The following is a 20,779-nucleotide window of genomic DNA, read 5'->3' on the forward strand; positions in this document are numbered from 1 at the left end:
GAAATTCAGTGTGGTGTGACAAACTTCCCCCTCTATCTTGGTGGGTCCTGCGCTTATTGGCGGATTTTCTTGCCTCAGAGATTCACCATGTGGGTTGGGGAACAGCCCAGAGACCTTCCCCTCTGGAAGAACCCACAGTCCAGGTCAATTGGGAGGTTTGGGGGGAACCCAGGCCCGCCCTTTACTCCGGGTTCCAGCCCAAGGCCCTGTGGACTGCAGCTGTCTATAGTGCCTCCTGTAACAGCTGCAACTCCCTGGGCTACTTCCCCATGGCCTCCTCCAAACACCTTCCTTATTCTCACCACAGGACCTTCCTCCTGGTTTCTGATAACGCTTGTGCTCCTCAGTCCTCCAGCAGCACACCCTCTCACTCTCAGCTCCTTGCGCCTCTTGCTCCCAGCTCCTCACACCACAAACTGAAGTGAGCTCCTTTTAAAATCCAGGTGCCCTGATTAGCCTGCCTTAATTGATTCTAGCAGCTTCTTAATTGGCTCCAGGTGTCCTAATTAGCCTGCCTGCCTTAACTGGTTCTAGTTAGATTACTCTAGTGCAGCCCCTACTCTGGTCACTCAGGGAACAGAAAACTACTCATCCAGTGACCACTATATTTGCCCTCTACCAGACTCCTGTACCCCACATGTCTGGGTCTGTCACAGTGGATAAATGCAAAGTAATGCACATTGGAAAACAATCCAAACTATACATATAAAATTATGGTGTCTAAATTAGCTGTTACCATTCAAGAGAGAAGTCTTGGTGTTATTGTGTCATAGTTCTCTGACAACATCCACTCAATCTGCAGTGGCAGTCAGAAAAGCAAACAGACTTTTGGGAATCATTACGAAAGGGATAGATAATAAGACAGAAAATATATTTCCACCATATAAATCCATGTGTAGCGGAGCAAAGCCTCACTGGTGCGGCACCACTTGCTGGTCATCCCGGGAATTAGCTTGATTCCAGCGTATGGAGCACCCTCTGCAGGCCAGGGTCTCGCCTACCACTGGCCCCCCATGTCCCCTCCAGACCCCGGTGCCCTTTTCCTCAGGGTTCTGCCCCAGCAGTACCCCCACACTCTGGGTCTCCCCTCCCAGAGGAACTCCCAACCCTCTAAACCCATCTTGCCTCAGTGGCTACTGCCAGTCGTCATCTATCCCCCATTCACTGGGGCAGACGGCAGTCTGTAAAGGCCACTCATCATCAGCAAGGGAGTAAGACCAGCTGCCTCTGCCTAAGCCCAGGCTGCACCTTTGCAACCCCTGTACCAGCTTTGGCCTTTAGCAAGGCCCACAGCCTGGGGAACTTGCCAGTCTGGAGCTCCCCAGCTCCTTTGGCCTTTCCCCAGCCCTGCTCTACTCCCAGTACCCTAAGATCCTTGGCAGCCAGGTCCTTCCCTCTCCAGAGGAAGAGAGAGACTTCTGGCCCCCAGCCCTCTTATAAGGGCCAGCTGGGCCCTGATTGAGCTGGCCACAGCTGTGGCTGCTTCCCCTCTCAGCCTAGCTTGGCTGCTTTTAACTCTTTTTCCCAGCCAAAGCCCTCTCCAGGACTGCTTTCAACCCCTGTTCTGTGGGAGCCCCACTACACCATGGTATGCCCACATCTTGAATACTGCATGCAGATGTGGTCGCCCCATCCCAAAAAAGATATATTGGAATTGGAAAAGGTTCAGAAAGAGCAACAAAAATGATTAGGAGTATGGAACAGCAGCTATATGAGGAGAGATTAATAAAACTGTGACTTTTCATCTTGGGAAAGAGATGGCTAAGTGGGATATGATAAAGGTCTATAAAATCATGACTGGTGTGGAGAAAGTAAATAAGGTAAGTGTTATTTACTTCTTCTCATAATACAAGAACGAGGAGTCACCAAATAAAATGAATAGGCAGCAAGTTTGAAACAAACAAAAGGAAGTATTTCTTCACACAATGCACAGTCAACCTGTGGAACTCTTTGCCGGAGAATGTTGTGAAGGCCAAGACTATAAGAGGGTTCAAAAAAGAACTAGATCAGTTCATGGAAGATAGGTCCATCCATGGCTATTAGCCAGGATGGGCAGGGATAGTGTCCCTAGCCTCCGTTTGCCAGAAGCTGGGAATGGGTGACAGAGGATGGGTCACTTGACGATTACCTGTTCTGTTTATTCCCTCTGAAGCACCTGTCATTGGCCACTGTCAGAAGACAGGATACTGGGCTAGATGGACCATTGGTCTGACCTAGTATGGCCTTTCTTATGTTCTTAACCGAAAGAGCTTACAGTCTTAGGATGACAACAAATCTCTCTTAGTGTTTTGTATTGCTGTCCATCACTGTAGTATCTGAATACCTTCCACATGAAATAGATTGGCAATAGTTAACTACAAAGTGAGTTTTATGTAGTCTCTTGATCTTTCTCCTTTATTGGGTCACAAGAAGCTCTGCTGTTGTTTAGTGGGGGAGAGAGAAGAGTAGTTGATGTCAGTAAGTTTATGGTGCACTAGAGAAAAGGGTCCTTGGACATTTTGTAAAATCCCTTGCCCCATTATACTTAACTGTGTGTCCAATAAACCTAATCTAGCCATACACATTATCTCTATTATTGATATGCTAAGGGCCACGTTTTTTTCTGTTGAGGGGTTCATTGCTCTATCAGCAGCCCCAATCATTTTACTTGTAGAGTGACAGAATCTGTCACTAATTTAATATTTACCCTAATTCTCCAACCACCCCATTCACTCATTGCCTTGATACCTGGATTACATTTTAGCTTATTTGTTTTTTTAAAGAATTATCTACCTTCCCTCAATCACCCCAGCTTTCTTCCCACTATCTTTCCCTCTCCCTTTTTCCTCCCTCTGTTACTGTCCCATGCAATTACTCTTAGGGAATGTCTCCACTTGGAGCTGGGGGTGTGTGATTACCAGATTGTGCAGACAAATGTGCACTAGCTGTCATTTAGTTAGCATGCTAAAAGTAATAGTGTAGCTGGGAGATCATGGGCAGTGGGTGAGTGGTGGCTAGCTGTGCCAAGTACAAACCTGCCTGAACCCCATGGGTATGTACTCAGCACAGCTAGCCCGTGCCATCTCTTACTGCTTCCCATGCTATCCTGGCGATTTTTAGCTCGCTAGCTCAATGAGAGCTTGTGTGAGTCTGTCTATGCGAGCTGGGAATCACACTCCCAGCTCAAAGTGGAGACAGAGCCTTAGACTCTTTATTTTTAGCTGTTGGGGTGTGTTCTTAATGGCAAAGTGGGTAGTCAGTGGTCTGGTGGTAGGGCACTGGACTGGGAATCAGGAGAGTTAGGCTCTCTTTCCAGTGCTGCAAGTAACCTGCGGTGTGTTCTTTGGCAAGTCACTTCACCTCTCAATGCCTCTAATTTCCCTCCCAACCTTTGTCTGTCTTGTCTATTCCTTTGTGGCAGGAACAGTCTATTATGATGTGTTTGTCCGGTCTCCAGCACAATGGGATCGCTAGAACAGAAAAAGTAAGTGATGAACACTTTCCTTTGTGTAGTGGAGGAAGCTCGAGCTAGTGCGTGGGAAGCACCCTCCCCACTGCAGTGTAGATTCCGGCTAAAACCAAAAGCCAGAATGTCAGCCTCAGTTGGGTTTCAGAGGGGCAGCCGTGTTAGTCTGTATCAGCAAAAACAACGAGGAGTCCTTGTGGCACCTTAGAGACTAGCAAATTTATTTGGGCATAAGCTTTCATGGGCTAAAACCCACTTCATCAGATGCATGGAGTGGAAAACACAGTAGGCAGGTATAAAAACACAGTACATGAAAAGATGGGAGTTGCCTTACCAAGTTGGAGGTCAGTGCTAATGAGACAATTCAATTAAGGTGGAAATGGGCTATTCTCAACAGTAGAATACCAAGAGAGGAAAAATCACTTTTGTAGTGGTAATGAGGCCAATGTAATCAGGGTGGCCCATTTCAAACAGTTGACAAGAAGGTGTGAGCAGGGCCAACTCTAGCATTTTTGCTGCCCCAAGCAGCCAAAAAAAAAAAAAAAAAAAAAAAGCCACAATCGCAAACAGCGGCAGCTCTACCGCCACTTCATTCTACGGCGGCAATTCGGCGGCAGGTCCTTTGCTCCAAGAGGGAGTGATGGCCCCACCACCGAATTGCCGCTGAAGGGTCGGACGTGCCGCCCCTCTCTTCATTGGCCGCCCCAGACACAGCTTGCTACGCTGGTGCCTGGAGCCCGCCCTGGGTGTGAGTAACAGTAGGGGGAAATTAGTTTTTGTAGTGACCTCAGTCAGAAGACCGCATTCTCAAAGGTTCTTGAATTAGACCCCAATCCCACCAAGGTTGTTGTGTGTTTAATTGGTGTTACATATGGTGTCCCAGGAACTTCTTTGGAGACATATGAAATTTCCTGGCTCTTCATTTCTGCAGTCAAAACGTTTTTGTATTTTCCTTACAGCTAAAAGCTGTCTGTTCAGGATACATTGCTGCCCTGAGTAGAGCTTGTTCTTTCTTTACCAGGAACAAACAGTCTGGGGAAATAAGCGTTCAGTGCGATGGGCAACGTGCGGAGGGAAGAGAATAGTCCAATGAACATACGCCGGGTCAAAGCTGTTCTTTAGCTTAAAGTGAACATTAATGACACTCGTTCTGTGTTTCCTGAAGCAAGTCATTCAGAACACTGTGTCCCTGGAAAAATGTCTTCCTCTTTGAGAAACAAGCCCATGCTGCTGTTGAGTCACAAGTTGGCAGTATTAGCAACACCCTGTATTTTTATCAGTAGCTTTTTTATAAGTAGCTTTATTTTTACAAGTAGCTCACGACCCTAAAGATCTCACCACAAAAGTGTCCCAGTTCTTTATCTTGAAGCATGTTTGCAGGCTTGGGGCCTCAATTTATCCAATGCTAATCCGTTTCCCCTCTCTACCAGAGAGTATTGGGGTTTTTTTTGTTTGTTCGTTTGTTTTTCCTTTTCATGAAGTTCTCCAATTGAGACTCTTCTCCTGTTTGATCCTCAGTCAGAACTGAGTTATGAGCTCAATCTTTTCCAGTTATTTGGATGTAGGAAGCAGGAAATTAACCCTCTCCTTGCTGAATCTTTGTTAGTGTCTCTACTCTCTGCCAAGGCTGTATGAATAGGCTTATGGTATTGGGAGGATTACCCTGTAAACTTTTTGGGGCACAGACTGTCTTTTTGTTCTGTGCTTTTACAGTGCTTAGCACAGTGGGGTGCTGGTCCATGACTGGCGATTCTAGGTGCTACCACAATAGATATAATAAGTGCCGTAAATAATAATGCCCCAATCCTGCAAACACTTGAGCATGTGCTGAAGTGTTTGCAAAATCAAGGCCTGAGTAATGTGATTTAGTTCTCCAGTGGTACCCTTACTTAGAAACTACCTCCATTTTGGCTAATCCAAATAAATAAATAAGTAACTCTATAAACAAAAGGAAAAAGGATAAAATGTTACAGAGGGTATTACAGTGCATTCTTCTATAATTAGTGTCAGAGCAGCCAAAGCAAAGTGTGTTACTTTTATTTCTAATACCCAGGTAAGAAGGCATCTTTATAAAACAAGAAGAGAGAGAGAGTCCGCTTGGCTTTTCATTACAATTAATATAGACTCTGTGTAAGATATAAAGATTGCAAATGCTACCTGGCTTCTCTCTATTTAAAAACCCACAGTGGAGACACAGAAGTAAGTTTTGAGTTTAAGGAAACATTTTTCCGCCCTGAGACTTAATTTTGACATGCCTGAAGTTTTTCTTCCCTTCTGAGTTCTCCTAGAGATGACACACTCTCCCAGGGCCCGCTGGGATTTTGGATTTACCATCTCATTGTCGCAGCCCATGTTAGTGTACAAACAGAGTGTCAAATTCGCTTTCTTCACAAACATGGTAATTAGGGTAGGCATGGTAAAGACACAAACACTGTCCTCATGGTCTTTGAAAATTGTGATCTTTCTCACATGCTGGATTTTAGCTTTGTTCTGTAATACTTGTGGCTTTCATATCAAGGAAAAGCCAGTACTGCACACTCGTCTGGAGGCCAAGATCTGCTCTGGAATGTTAACATCACTGGTCATTTTGAAAAATCTTGATCACTAGGTTTAAACCTGTATTGACACTTTGAGATCCTATAATCTAAAGGTGTAAAGTGCAAAATATGATGGCTACGGTGAACCTCTGAGATCTCAATTTGTGTCCAATGTGGTTAAAAATAAATTACAATAAACATTTGCCAGGTCCTCTTCCTCTGTCAAAACAACAGATCCCTGAAAAAGCCAATAAGGGTGAACCTTTATAGCCACACCAACGCTGCCTTTCATGATGTAAAACACATAGAAGCTGCCATGTGGAGCTTATAAACAGCCAGCAAACACAGCCAGAAAATGGCTATTCAATAACACGCCAGGAAGGAGTGTGGTGTGTGGACGTGATTTCACATTGTGCTTTGGAGTTACTAAGCCCTTCCATGTATAATTTTTTCTCCTTATCTAGATTCTACAGTAAGGCAAGTTTGCTTAAATAGGCTGCATCAGTTTAGACATTGCAAATAAAATTCTCAGAATAAAATCCTGTGGCAAGTAATTCATTATTGGCCAGAGCCCCTTTGCCATTTCTGTGGCACAGCCTCAGATAGGAATAGGAGTCATGCCTAACATGTTAATGATGCTTTTATGAGATGCAGAGAAAATATTACTTATCCTTACTTCAAGGAATTGCACACAGTTATGTAGCTATTTTATCTGTTGTAATTTATTAGTGCAATTTATCTCCCCCTATGTGACATTCAACTCTTGTCACCAACACATCAGATTTTTTTTTTTTTTTGGTAAATGACATTTAATCACTTAAAATACTGCATATTAAAGAACCCATTTAAACAGTTTGAATGTCTAAAGCTATCAGTGTTTGATTGTACAGCTAAAAGTAATGGTATGAAAAACTAATAGCTTACTGGGAAAACTCATAAGTGTAATACACACACATAAAATCAAGTATCAGAGGGGTAGCCATGTTAGTCTGGATCTGTAAAAAGCAACAAAGAGTCCTGTGGCACCTTAAAGACTAACAGATGTATTGGAGCATAAGCTTTTGTGGGTGAATACCCACTTCGTCAGATGCATGTAATGGAAATTTCCAGAGGCAGGTATAAATATGCAGGCAAGAATCAGTCTGGAAATAATGAGGTTAGTTCAATCAGGAAGGGTGAGGTCCTCTGCTAGTAGTTGAGGTGTGAACACCAAGAGAGGAGAAACTGCTTCTGTAGTTGGATAGCCATTCACAGTCTTTTAATCCTGATCTGATGGTGTCAAATTTGCAAATGAACTGAAGCTCAGCAGTTTCTCTTTGAAGTCTGGTCCTGAAGTTTTTTTGCTGTAAGATGACTACCTTTACATCTGCTATTGTGTGGCCAGGGGGGGTTGAAGTGTTCTCCTACAGGTTTTTGTATATTGCCATTCCTAATATCTGACTTGTGTCCTTTTATCCTTTTATGTAGGGACTGTCCAGTTTGGCTGATGTACATAGCAGAGGGGCATTGCTGGCATATGATGGCATATCTAACATTGGTAGACATGCAGGTGAATGAGCTGGTGATGTTGTAGTTGATCTGGTTAGGTCCTGTGATGGTGTTGCTGATGTAGATATGTGGGCAGAGTTGGCATTGAGGTTTGTTGCAGGGATTGGTTCCTGAGTAAGAGTTGTTATGGTGCGGTGTGTGGTTGCTGGTGAGAATATGCTTAAGGTTGGCGGGTTGTCTGTGGGCGAGGACTGGCCTGCCTCCCAAGGTCTGTGAAAGCAAGGGATCATTGTCCAGGATGGGTTGTAGATCACTGATGATGTGTTGGAGAGGTTTAAGCTGAGGACTGTAGGTGATGGCCAGTGGAGTTCTGTTGGTTTCTTTCTTGGGCTTGTCTTGTAGCAGGAGGCTTCTGGGTACACGTCTGGCTCTGTTGATTTGTTTCCTTATTTCCTCGTGTGGGTATCATAGTTTTGAGAATGCTTGGTGAAGATCTTGTAGGTGTTGGTCTCTGTCTGAGGGGTTGGAGCAAATGCAGTTGTACCTCAGTGCTTGGCTGTAGACGATGGATCGTGTGGTGTGTTTGGGGTGGAAGCTGGAGGCATGAAGGTAGGCATAGTGGTCGGTGGGTTTTCGGTATACGGTGGTGTTAAGGTGACCATCACTTATTTGTACTGTGATGTCTAGGAAGCGGACCTCCCGTGTAGATTGGTCCAGGCTGAGGTTGATGGTGGTGTGGAAGCTGTTGAAATCATGGTGGAATTCTTCCAGAGTCTCCTTCCCATGGGTCCAGAAAATCATAAAATCAAGCTTTCCACAATGGGAACAGAACTTTTGTCAGCACACTTCCTTTAATGGGGGTGCAACTGTAAGTGAAATGTCTGCATTATACTTTGGCTTGTTTATGCCTGTTCTGATTTCATACAGTCACACTGTAAATCTTTTTATGAATATTTATTATTAATTATTTATATGACATTAGGATCCAACCAAGATTGGGACCTCATTGTGTTAGGAGCTGTACAAACACACGAGGGGAGACAGGTCTGTCACAAACAGTTTACAGCCTAAAGAGACAAAACAGACAAAGGGTGAGAGGCACAGGGAGGTTAAGTGACTTACCCAAGGTCACACAGAAGGTCAGTGGCAGAGATGAAGGTCTCCTGAATCCTAGTCCAGTGTGGTGTCCACTGGATCATACTGCCTCAGCAGCCAGCCCTTTATTATAACTATAATAATATTTAACACTAATAGTGCTTTACATTTTCAATCGTTAACTAACTATTCGCTCCTTCAGAGTGACTGTAAGCATCTCTGCTCAGTATAAATGATATCTCACTATAGCTGGCAGCACCAATACAAATATTTCAGCCACAAAGAAGCCCCAGGAAGACACTATTTTTAAACCACAGAACTATCATATCTTCTCATTCTTTGTGTGCTATTGTTCTTGCTATATCCTACTTTATCTCCACTTTTGCCTTATCTTGCACTCCACTACCAGTACACAGTGACACCTGCAACTTCACAGTAAAGCTATGAAGCCACTGAAAAATTCAAAGTGTTTTATTTTAATCATACTGCAAATGACACCAGCAGGATCCATGTTGAGGTGATAATCCTTCCTTCACTCTTTTTTAATCAGCATCATTCATCTATGTCACCACAAGTGCTAAAACCATCTTCAAGAGCGAATTTAGTTTGTAAACTTGATACAGAACTTGGCCATTTGACATCCCCCGCCCCATGACTTTGACTCTTTTAGTCGTTACTTCAGCCACCTTCTATTCAAGGCAGTTCAAACACAGATGATACAGTTGTCTCCTCATGCTCTTCATCAATTAATTGGCGAGGCTGAAGATGCATCCAGCCAAACAATAGCTAAATGCTCTTTTGAGCTACAGTGGGAGCTGTGCAAATGCAAGGAGCTGTGCAAATGCAAGCTGTGAAAATGCTCCCCTACGGGATGTGAAATATATCAAGAGAAAAAACAACAAGGCGTCCTTGTGGCACCTTAGAGACTAACAAATTAATTGGAACTATTTGCTGTCCAAAATTAAACTTGCTTGTGATATAGATGCAGTAGGTTATGTACTAGTAAAATAGCTTTCCACTGATCCTAGTCGCTGTACCATATACACAGATTGAGGGGAAACGAAAATTCCATTGTGCTGTTATTTAGAACCGTATGTGTGTGTGTGTGTGTGTGTGTGTTGGGGGGGAGAGGGTTGGGTTTGTGGATTAGAGCTGGTTGGGAATTTTTTGACAAAATGTTTTTTCAATGGAAAGCGGCAATTTGTGAAAACTATTAACAGGAAAGGGTCAGTGTTGAATAATTTCTTATTTAAAAAAATGGAAAAAAGTTTAGAGGTTGTCAAAACGTTGCATTTTGATATTTTTGAAATGAAAAACTCCATTTTGTGGTTCAAATTACTTTTTTTTTTTTTTAGACATTTAAGCTCATTATAAGTAAAAAATGGGGCAAAAATCAAAATGTTTCAAACATTATCAGAATGAAACGTTTTGATTGACCTCAACTGAGTTAGTATTCAGATGGTCTGTTTGCAAAAATTTGGACTTTTTGTCCCAATTCGGGATTTGAAATTTTTTTGAAATCTCACATTTTCCTGGGCTGGGAGAATAATGTCCCATGCAATCTAGTGTGTGTCTATATAAAACTGTCCTCTGTATATAGTTACAAACCTGTGTCCACCTGGTAAATTTAGTTGTCACTATGCTACCCAGCATGACCACTTGACTCTGCACAGCAACAACAGAGGAGAGCTCAAATCCCTGTGCTCCAAAAGCACAGGCAGCTTCAGCCTAAGTTGAAGGAGACTCTCAGCTGTCAGCAGTGGGGGCTCTACAACACACCTGACTAGTTCTGATTTCATCCAGTAGAGGGCAGTGATACCTGCAAAGTTTATTATTGTTATCTACATTTACCTATGTATATATATATATATATATATATTAAAAAAAATAGTACAAGTGGGCTTTCTTTCTCCCCATGCCATGACAGTGATGGAAGCTTTCTTGTCATGAGACCAATAGCATTTACCTACTTCTACTCCAGGTGAGGCTGAACCCAGAGTGCCAGCTCTGTGGCTTATTTCTTCTGACCATGTGGACGGGCCCAGTTTTTCTCACTTCTCAGCCATTCTCATGAATCAGCCTTATAATTTTACATGAAAGATGGTTCACGGTCATCAATTTTGAAAAAAAAGGTTCACTCCTGAAACGTCATGAAAAACCTACATTTCATCAGTGGGTCAGTGAGCTATCTCTCCAGTTGTCAGGAGAGATAGCTCAGTGGTTTGAGCATTAGCCTGCTAAATGTGGGGTTGTGAGTTCAATCCTTGAGGGGGCCATTTAGGGATCTGGGGCAAAAATCTGTCTGGGCATTGGTCCTGCCCTGAGCAGAGGGTTGGACTAGATGACCTCCTGAGGTCTCTTCCAACCCTGATATTCTATGAAATCATATGTGTTGAAGTGGAAGCAATATTACAGAATTTTCATTAAAATGTATTTTCTAAAATACAGATTTTTTTTTTCACCCAGTTCTAGTCGGATGTGTCTGAATGATGATGTCTTCCTGCCTTCCTGGTATATCATCATACCAGCGTCTAGACGATGCGAGAATAACATTACCATCTATTGTGCGAAAACACAGCCACTTCCTAATCATTTTGCTTGAAGAGAGATACTAGCTGTGAGCCATTAGTGTGTGTGGAGAGAGCTCATTAGAAGAAAAGCAGAGATTAAACAAGAAATGTAATTTATGTGTGAAAAGGCAAAAGCTTTAAAATGAATGTTTCATCCAGCCTATTTAATCATTTAATTGTTAAACTACAGCTTGTTAGGTAGAAGTGGAAGGAAATGATGGCTCATGGCTTCCTTGTGCTCCCCGTCTGTCTGTATCCCTGGTCTCTCCACCTCTGTATGCTGGCCTCATCAAGTCGGCACCGGTAGAGAGGTTTGCAAGGGTTCGATTTTTATCGGTAAATGTCAGTAAATGTCAATTTCGCTGTACCACACAAACTGATGCAAAATATTTCCATCCATATTACTCAACATCTATAGAGAGGCAAAGTAAGAAAAAGTGCTGCTTGAGAACTTTTTAGAGTTTGATTTAAGTATATTTACTTTGTATATTTGACATGTGATGTGGATAAGTTGTGTTTTAACATGTTATAAAGCTACTGGCATGAAATAATTTCCTGCAACTGTGAAAATTTCAATTGATAATAATTAAAAAAAGCTTAAAATAAATAGCCATATTATCCATTAAAATTGTAAAATAAAAAAATTGATTTCTGCCTAGCCTATCGCTAGGTAGATTTACCACATGGAGTGGGATTTCCACAATGTGAAGGTATCAGGAGGCAAAATTGCTAAATATACTTCAGCAGTAGTGGGCAAATTAAATTGCTTCCTGGGTGTTCATATGGTGTGAACAATGGAAACTAATCAAACTTACTGCTACAATATATCGTGTTGTCTGTTACAATTATAGCTGGTAAAAAAAAATGGATGGAACATTTTTTCTGTCAGAAAGTGCAGTTTTTATCTAAACAAAAATGTTTTGTAGAAACCTGCGGAAAGTTTTAACAACATTTCCTTTGGGAAGGTGTCTCAGGTCCAAGGTGGAATGAACATACATACATATGTATATGCATGTGAATGTATAAATGGCAGCATCCCAGAATGGCCAATAGTGTGGTAGCTGGGAATTCGCCTTGTTATATAGGAGACCTAGGATCTAGTACCTGCTCCGAACCAGGCAGAGAAATTTTTTGGGGAATGGAATTGTTCAGCAGCCAGCCCTAGTTAAAATCTCATCACGGTGGAATGGTGCTGCTTTAATACACACCCGCTGAAGGGATGGACAGTAAACACTTGACAAATACTCAGTGTAGAGAGATTCCTTTGGTATCATAGCTACCTAAATGCCTGGCGTTTCCTAAATTAATGACATTGGCAAAGAAATGATACTTAAAAAGCCTGAAGGGCCAAATTCACCCTACTTTATACCCCTACAATACAGTGACAGCAATGTATGTGTAAATGAGGGTAAAACACATCCTGCAATGTCTTATCATTCCAGTTATCTTGACTGAAGGACTGTTCTTTTTGGACTGAGTATCAGTTACACTAAGGGTGTGTTACACTGCTCTGGCAGTGTAAAAAAAGCAGATGTCAGTGTAACTTAATGTCCAAAACAAAATGCAAAGAGGTTTCAAGTGAAAATGAGAAGCAAGCCCCCAGATTACAGCAGAAGCAGAGGCAGGACTTTAGGACCTGATCTGGCAAGGTACTGAGGACTTCCAAAAGGTGCTAAGACAGTGGGATTTGCGGGCACTTGGTGCCTGGCAGGTTTGGGACATAGAGCTAACATGGTCCATAGATAGGTCCTGATTCTTCTCTCGGGATGGTGTTACCCCAGTGTAACCTCATTGATCCCAATGTAGTTAGTCCTGATTTACACTAATGTAATTAAATGCTGAATCAGATTAACAGCAAACAAGAAATATGAAGGCTTTTGTAAAGCTCTGCATATCAATATAGCAACTGTTTTTCTCTGTTACTTCCCTGAGAACATTCATTGGGAACTACAATAAACATAATTAAACACATAATACTGGATTATCATTGGGGTGAATATGCTTGAAACAGAAATGTGGCAGTGCTCCCGCCTCGTCTTGTCATCTTATTAATGAAGTGCTCTTCACAGAACGAGGCACAATTTTTTACCATCTATGGAGAAATTACCTAGCAAGCAACTACTTAATTAAATGGCATACGGTGAAAATTGCAGCAGAAGATAAAGTCAGTAGAGTGCGAAGGTTGGGGTAGGCAGTTACAAGGTATCACTGGTATCTGGATTCCAAGGAACCTGAAGAATTATAAATCTAGGCTTTATAAGGATTCAGATAATCACCCTTATTTTTATTTGTGGCACAGCAGCGGCCCAGAGACCTAAATCCGGGCCCCATTGTACCGGTCCAAAGCATATACTAAAAGACCATGCTTGCTGTGAACAGATAAGATCAAGGCCCTGATTCCGCAAATACTTATGCATGTGAGTAACTTTACATGTGTGAGTAATCCTGCTGACTTCAATGGGATGATATACATAAATTACTCATGTGCATACATTCTTGCAGGATTAAGGCCTAGTTCAAGACACGATGCAACAGGGGGACTCAGCACACCACAGAGGGGTTACAGGAATGTGTAGTTACATGGAGTAGCATTCAGCACAATTTGTAGGTTTCAATTAAAAAAAAATGCAAACAAAGAAGAGCTTTTAAGGTCAATACTGATTCAAGTTTCACTTACGTGGCAGACAGAAAACTTTCTAAAGCCTCCTAGAAATGTTAAGTCAACTAATATAACTGATTGAAGCTAGCTGCCAACTCAAATGGATTAACAATCAATGCAACTAATGCAAGAAGCACATAGATTGTAGTGCACTGATGTGAAATACATGTCAGCTGAAGTCTTTAGAAAATCTACATTTCTGTAGTAAATTGCTGAGAAATAAGCTATAAAACTCCTGACACTTTCCAACTTTTAGTTAGTTTAGAAAAGCACAAAAATCCAGCTGGCAACTGGCCTTTCAACTCATATTTGTTAGTGAACTAATGGTGATCACTCGGGTAGCTGCATTGCAGGTAGAAGCAAATCTTCAACACAGTTTGCTTCTTTTTCTTTGTACATTAGATATTTAAACACATACATGGTCAATAGTCTACCAGTCCCCTGTTATAGGGGAGTAGTGCCTTTGGAGATGGGCACACTTCCCATTCATGCCACTAAGAGTGGTCTGTGTACATTTAAGAGCAGAATTTGGCTCTATTCTATTTTATTCAAGTTCTTCTGGCCTCATCACTCAGTATCTGAGGGCCTTAAGTGACACGACAAACATCTGTCACCTGTGGTTCATCCTGTCTCCCAGCCTTTTCCCAGGGGGAGATCTGTGCATGTAATGGTGTGTTTTGTTTTGGTAGGCTTTTCTTTTTAAGATGTACCTGGTGCTCTAAGTTTATATTAGAGAAGGCAGGCTGAAGAAGTGTGTGTTGCTCTTGGAGCACAAGGTGGTGAGGTTTGGGATGGCCCTTGGTTCCACGGTCTGGGGATGGACGCTGAGAAATCTCTGTCTCCTGCATAGACAGGGGGTACTCTTGTGGTCACACCCTAAACTTAGAATGCGTTTGCTCTCTAGTGGGATGAAAGTCTGGATAAAGAATGGAAACTGCGTGGTCCAGATTGTGGCAGTTAGCCACAGGGCCCCATTATGAGGTGGTGTGGAAGTGATCTGCCCCAAGAGGAGCTCAGGGAGGGATGGTGCGGTATGCTCCCCAATCCACCGCAAGCCAGTAATGTGAGCTGGTGCAGGAGAAGGGTAGACCATAGCTTTATCTCCTCCCCATCCCTTTTTGCAGTGACTTCCATCCCCAGGAATGCATATTCTCTGCAATATATGGACTGCAATTGTCTGTAGCCTTTAAATGGGGCACACGGAAGCAAAGGAAGGCTTTTTGCATCCATCTTGGCAGTTAGCACTGGCAAGCTGGAGAACATGGTCAGATAGAAATAAGCCATTACTTTATTTCTTCTTTTTTTCTGTTCATTAGATATTTTAACACACACAACCAATATGCTGCTAATCTCCTAATCCTTCCCAGTCCTGCAAACACTTACTATTGGGCATAGTGATTTAAAAGGCATTTTTCACAGCTGTGAGCATTACAGTTTTGTAACATTGTGTACTGCCGATGTAAGGACCCAGTCCTACAACTGGATCTGTGTGGGGGACTTTAGCCCCTATGCAGAGCCCGAATGACTCCAGTGGGGCTGTGGTTACAGGGGCCTGCCCGCATCCATTTTCAGGATCCAACTCTTAGTTATTAGCTGTGATGCTTATCACAACATGTGCTATGTGCTAAGAAAACAGTCTATCCACCAGCAAGTTTTATCTGGCGATAAATATAGGAATACATTTTCTTCTGATCTGAAGGGAGATTAGCTGTCTGGCACACACATTCCCTTTGGATGGTCATTCTGGCTACCAGCCTTTAACATGGTCAAAGGTTAACCTTTCAGCGAGAGATCAGCAAAATAGGAAAGGATCTAAGATAAGTCAAAGTTCCTGTCAGTCATACAGAACGTGACGATGTGGAGGATGAACACACTTGAAAGAAAAACATAAATTGAGCTTCGGAGCCACTGGAAACTTAGGTCCTATTTAACTCATTTCATGAAAATAAATATCTCCTCTTCAGAAATGGCAGCCGGCATCTGGGACTGCAGGGCACAGCCTCAGCAGGAGTATGTGTTCTGTTAATGGAGCTTCAGTGCAGCTATGATGAGGGGGAGGGATAGCTCAGTGGTTTGAGCATTGGCCTGCTAAACCCAGGGTTATGAGTTCAATCCTTGAGGGGGCCATTTAGGGAACTGGGGTAAAAATCTGTCTGGGGATTGGTCCTGCTCTGAGCAGGGGGTTGGACTAGATGACCTCCTGAGGTCCCTTCTAACCCTCATATTCTATGACAATTTACACCAGCTGAGGATCTGGCCCTGTATTTTTCTGAACATCAGCAAATGTAACTCAGGGGAACCTGCCAAAAACCAAGGAGGAATAGAGGGAAGGTTTTTTTCCCCATTGTTGAAAAATAGACCCTTGTTTTTAAAAAGGTCTAAGTGATGAAACTATTTCATTGTCACAAAATGCATCTACTAGCATCAGCAACCTGAATTGTGACCTTTTGCTGTTTTAAAAATCTTAAATACACCTCTACCCTGATATAACGCTGTCCTCGGGAGCCAAAAAATCTTACCGTGTTATAGGTGAAACTGCGTTATATCAAACTTGCTTTGATCCGCCGGAGTGCACAGCGCCACCCCCCCCAGAGCACTGCTTTACCGCATTATATCCGAATGCGTGTTATATCAGGGACAGGTGTAATAATAAAATAATTAGGTCAAAGTTTCCATTGCTGATATTTATTCCACGGTAATTCAGGGCTGATGGTTTAATTGAATCTTGGTACATATGGAGCAGATGCTATAAGCTTCCTGCCACATCACTGTGAAAATGTTAGTCATGCAGATTTATAATAAAGCAATCCGTTATTGTTCAGTCCCACTTTGAGCTACATTTTGTGCTACCGCTGATTTTGAAATTGTCTCATTTAATTAGGAACATTAACACCCGTCACAGTGATATGAACATGGTACAGATGTGAGTGTATATAAGTTATAAATACCTAAATAGAAGGAATGATAGATGAATATAAACCATAGTTATAAGCAACGTTTTGACTTGTAGGATTCTAGAAATTGGTAAACCATTTATTAAAACATCTATTAATAATTTAAGAACTCTTGAGAAACGATTTATATAACTTTAATATCATTTAATATACTATTTGTGTACCTTTAATATAAAGTGTGAACCTTTTCATTTTGTCCACCAAAGATTAAATGAAAGAGATTTGCTAATTAGTGATCCAGTGAGCTAGTGGAATGGTCAGCTAGTTCAGGAATTAGAGAAAATCCAGCTAATTAGTCAGCAAGTTTTCCTCCTTACGGTTTTATTGCTGAGGTTTGCTTATTCATTGATTAGGACAAGAGAAACAAATGGGAAAAACCCAGCCAGGGTTACAGTCCAGCAGGTCTGTAAGAAACAAGTGTGGCTTTCTGTCTTCTTAGGAACCTTCCCTTGTTACGTCTGCCCCCAACCATCAAGTGCTGGTCTTGTAGGGATTGATTGTGCACTCACTGAAGTCAATGGGTACAGGATTAATAGATTTTAAGGCCAGAAGGGCCCATTATGATCAGGGTTCGGGCCCTGGTAAAAAATTTTTTCGGGCTCCCCAGCAAGGGCGGACCAGTTAAATGGGGCCGACGAGAGTGGGGGGAAGCCGGGGAAGCCGGGCCCCGGGCCCCCTTCCGGACTGCCGGGCCCTGGTAATTTGTACCGGCTTCCACCCCCTCTCGTTGGCCCTGATTATGATCATCTAGTCTGACCTCCTGCATAACACAGCCCCACAGAACCTCACCCAGTGATTTCTGCATCTAATCAATAACTTCTGCTTGAACTAGAGCATGTCTTTTAAAAAGACAGCCAATTTTATATTTTGGGGATTTTTTTATTTGTTCATGGAGTAACTAATATGGATGGAGTAATTGCTGTGAACGGATTTTCCTGTTATTTGATGAGCTCAGTGTTATCATTATTATTTAATAACATACATAGTGTAATAGTGCCCAGAGAGAGATTTCAATTAGGATTGTGCTAGGCACTGTACAAAATAGAGATAATCCCTGCTCCGAAAAACTTGCATTCTAATAAAGATGATATACATAAGGCAGAGGGAGAGAGAGTCAAATAAATGACTTTTATACGCATTTGTTGTATTTTTAATATAAATAAAGTAATTTTTAGTGATCTCTATCAGCTCCTCAATTTAGCCATCATTAACCTTGATTGCCAGTTCTCACAGTTTTGTCATGAGTTTTGAGATATTTGGTGTTTTTCTTGGGTTCAAGAAAGAACTAGGTAAATTCATGGAGGATAGGTTCATCAATGGCTATTATCCAGGATGGGCAGGGATGGTATCCCTAGCTTCCGTTTGCCAGAAGCTGGGAATGGGCGACAGAGAATGGATCATTGGATGATTACCTGTTCCGTTCATTCCCTCTAGGGCACCTGACATTGGCCACTGTCAGAAGACAGGATACTGAGCTAGATGACCTTTGGTCTGACCCAGTATGGAAGTTCTTATGTCCTATGTAAGCCCCAGCTCTTGGATTCATGTGATTATTTGAGAGTCTCAGCTTTAATTATAAAAAGTAAGTTTCTAGACCTCATGGTTGTAGAGAAAAGCTGGTAAACATGAAATGAGTGACTCAGAAGCCAGAAAGCAAATAAAAGAGCCCAACATTTATTGTTTAAAGAAATCACATGATTTTTTAGCCAAATGCATGATTTTGGGGGGCTTGCCTCATGATTTTTGAGTGATGAGGGTTAACAATCCTGCCTTAATTGGCTGAATTTTTATAGGCTTCACATGGAGGTGGGTCTTTAGAAGGAATTAAAGGAGGAGTGGGGTCATGGTTTTATGGATTAACTCCACACCTAATGGACAATGTGAGAAAATCTCTGTAAGAAGCTGAGGAAGGGGCAGAAGAGACTGTCTATTGTATCCATCATTACAGTATCTAAACAGTGATATATAAACCTATTCCTGCATCATTGTAATCAAGGGGCGTTTTCCTATTGACTTCAGACGAAGCAAGATCAGGACCATGGTTTCCTCTATCTTAGGTTATTTTAGAGTCCACCAAGAACCAGACTAGGCCAGCCCTGCCACATTAATCTCATTAAATACTACAACACACAGTCAAACTGTGGAACTTGTTGCCAGGGGATGTTGTGGAGGCCAAAACTATAACTGGGTTCAAAAAAGAATTAGATAAGTTCATGGAGGATAGGTCCTTCAACGTCTTTTAGCCAAGATGGTCAGGGATGCAACCCTATTCACTGTGTGTCCCTAAACCTCTGATTGCCAGATGCTGGGACTGGACAACAGGGGATGGATCACTTGATGATTGCCCTGTTCTGTTCACTCCCTTTGAAGCATCTGGCATTGGCTACTGTCAGAAGACAGGATACTGGGCTGGATGGACCATTGATCTGACCCAATATAACTGTTCTTATGTTCTTAATCTAACCCTGTGAGATATATAATTATTATTATTAGTAGTATAACAATAGTGCTTAAAGGCCCCAACCAAGACTGAGGAAATGTTTTGCTTCAGGATTGCATACACCTGTAACCCTTCTGCAAGGTGCTATCAGCAGCAAGGAGGGCCAGGGTCAGTCATCTAGAGGCTCCTTCTGAAAACCTAACAAATAACACCAGCTCATCCTGCCTCCCAGAAACCTGGGGAAATGAAATAACTCAGTGGGCATCAGGGCCGGCCCACAACAAATTTTGGCATCTGAGACGGGGAGCTTAAATGACGCCCCCATGCCCCCTTGCTTGGGCCAAAACTTTGAAAGGTCTCAATTCTGTCTTCTTCCTGTTCTACTCCTCTCATGGTACTGCTCTGCTATCTACCCCAATAAAGGAGAACTAACACTTAAAATTTTTGAAGAAGGCATTTTAAGTTAACACTTTACTTTCAAATGCCTGAACAGCAAATGTAACTTTTCTTGTCTGCATAGTAAACATTGGTATTTTTATCTGTTTGAATCATCAAAGTGGTTCTTTCTGTGCCTTCTTGGTTGCAAAGATTTGAACTGCTTACTGCTGAAGGTCCACAATCTGGGCAAGCTCATGCTCTATTGAGATGATTGCAAGGCCAACCAGCCTCTCCTGTGTCATTGTGAAGCGTAGATGTGTTTTTTATTAACTTCAGCTTGGAGAAGCTGCGTTCTCCATTGGCAACTGTTACAGGAAGTGTTAGAAGTATGTGCAGAGCAACAAAAGCATTTGGAAAGAGGGTGGTCGTCTTATTTGTGCATATATATTCCAGAACAGCCTTTGGAGTTGATCCTGCTGAAATGTATCTTGAAAGGGCTTTCAGTTCATCACCTAAATCACTCGCATCAATATCGCACATGTCATCATGTGTCAACACTGTCTCTAGTGCCCTGTGTTGCTGGTGTAGGTCTTCTACAGGTATAGTGAGGAGTTTTGGAATATCATAAAACATCCCAAATCATACAACACTGCTGTGTTCCTTGAGCTGCATGAAACGTTCTTCAACTGACTGTATTGCGCAATCTAGCACCTGGTTAAAGAATTCAACTTTGAATTGTTGTTTGGGGTCTCTTATGGGATTATCCCGTGCCTCGTAATCAAAATGTCTTCTTCTTCGATGACTCTTGTATTCTTGAATGGGTGGGAAAACAGCTTCAGTGTGAAGTTCCTCTCAACTTCTGTGCACTCTTCAGAACGTTTTGAAATCCCTCATCTGACTGGTAAGACTAGGTATGACTTTGCTTTGTCCAGTTGTTCCATTGCTCCAGATATATCAAGGTCAACACCTTGGAGTCTCTTGCTTACAACATTTATTTCAAACAGTATGTCATGCCACAACATTAAGCCACTTGAAGTTATGTATGTTTCTGACGATTCCATTTCCTTCTGCCACTGTTCTCCCACGAACAGTTCCTGTCATAGCATTATCCTCCATAATGGCAACTATGGCATCATCTATCTTCCCAATTTGGTGTTTGATAGGCTTTATCGCCTCCACTCGACTTTTCCATCGTGTGGCACTCAGTGGTTTC

The sequence above is a fragment of the Malaclemys terrapin genome, chromosome 1 (genome assembly GCF_027887155.1).
Source record: "Malaclemys terrapin pileata isolate rMalTer1 chromosome 1, rMalTer1.hap1, whole genome shotgun sequence".
Lineage (NCBI taxonomy): Eukaryota > Metazoa > Chordata > Testudines > Emydidae > Malaclemys > Malaclemys terrapin.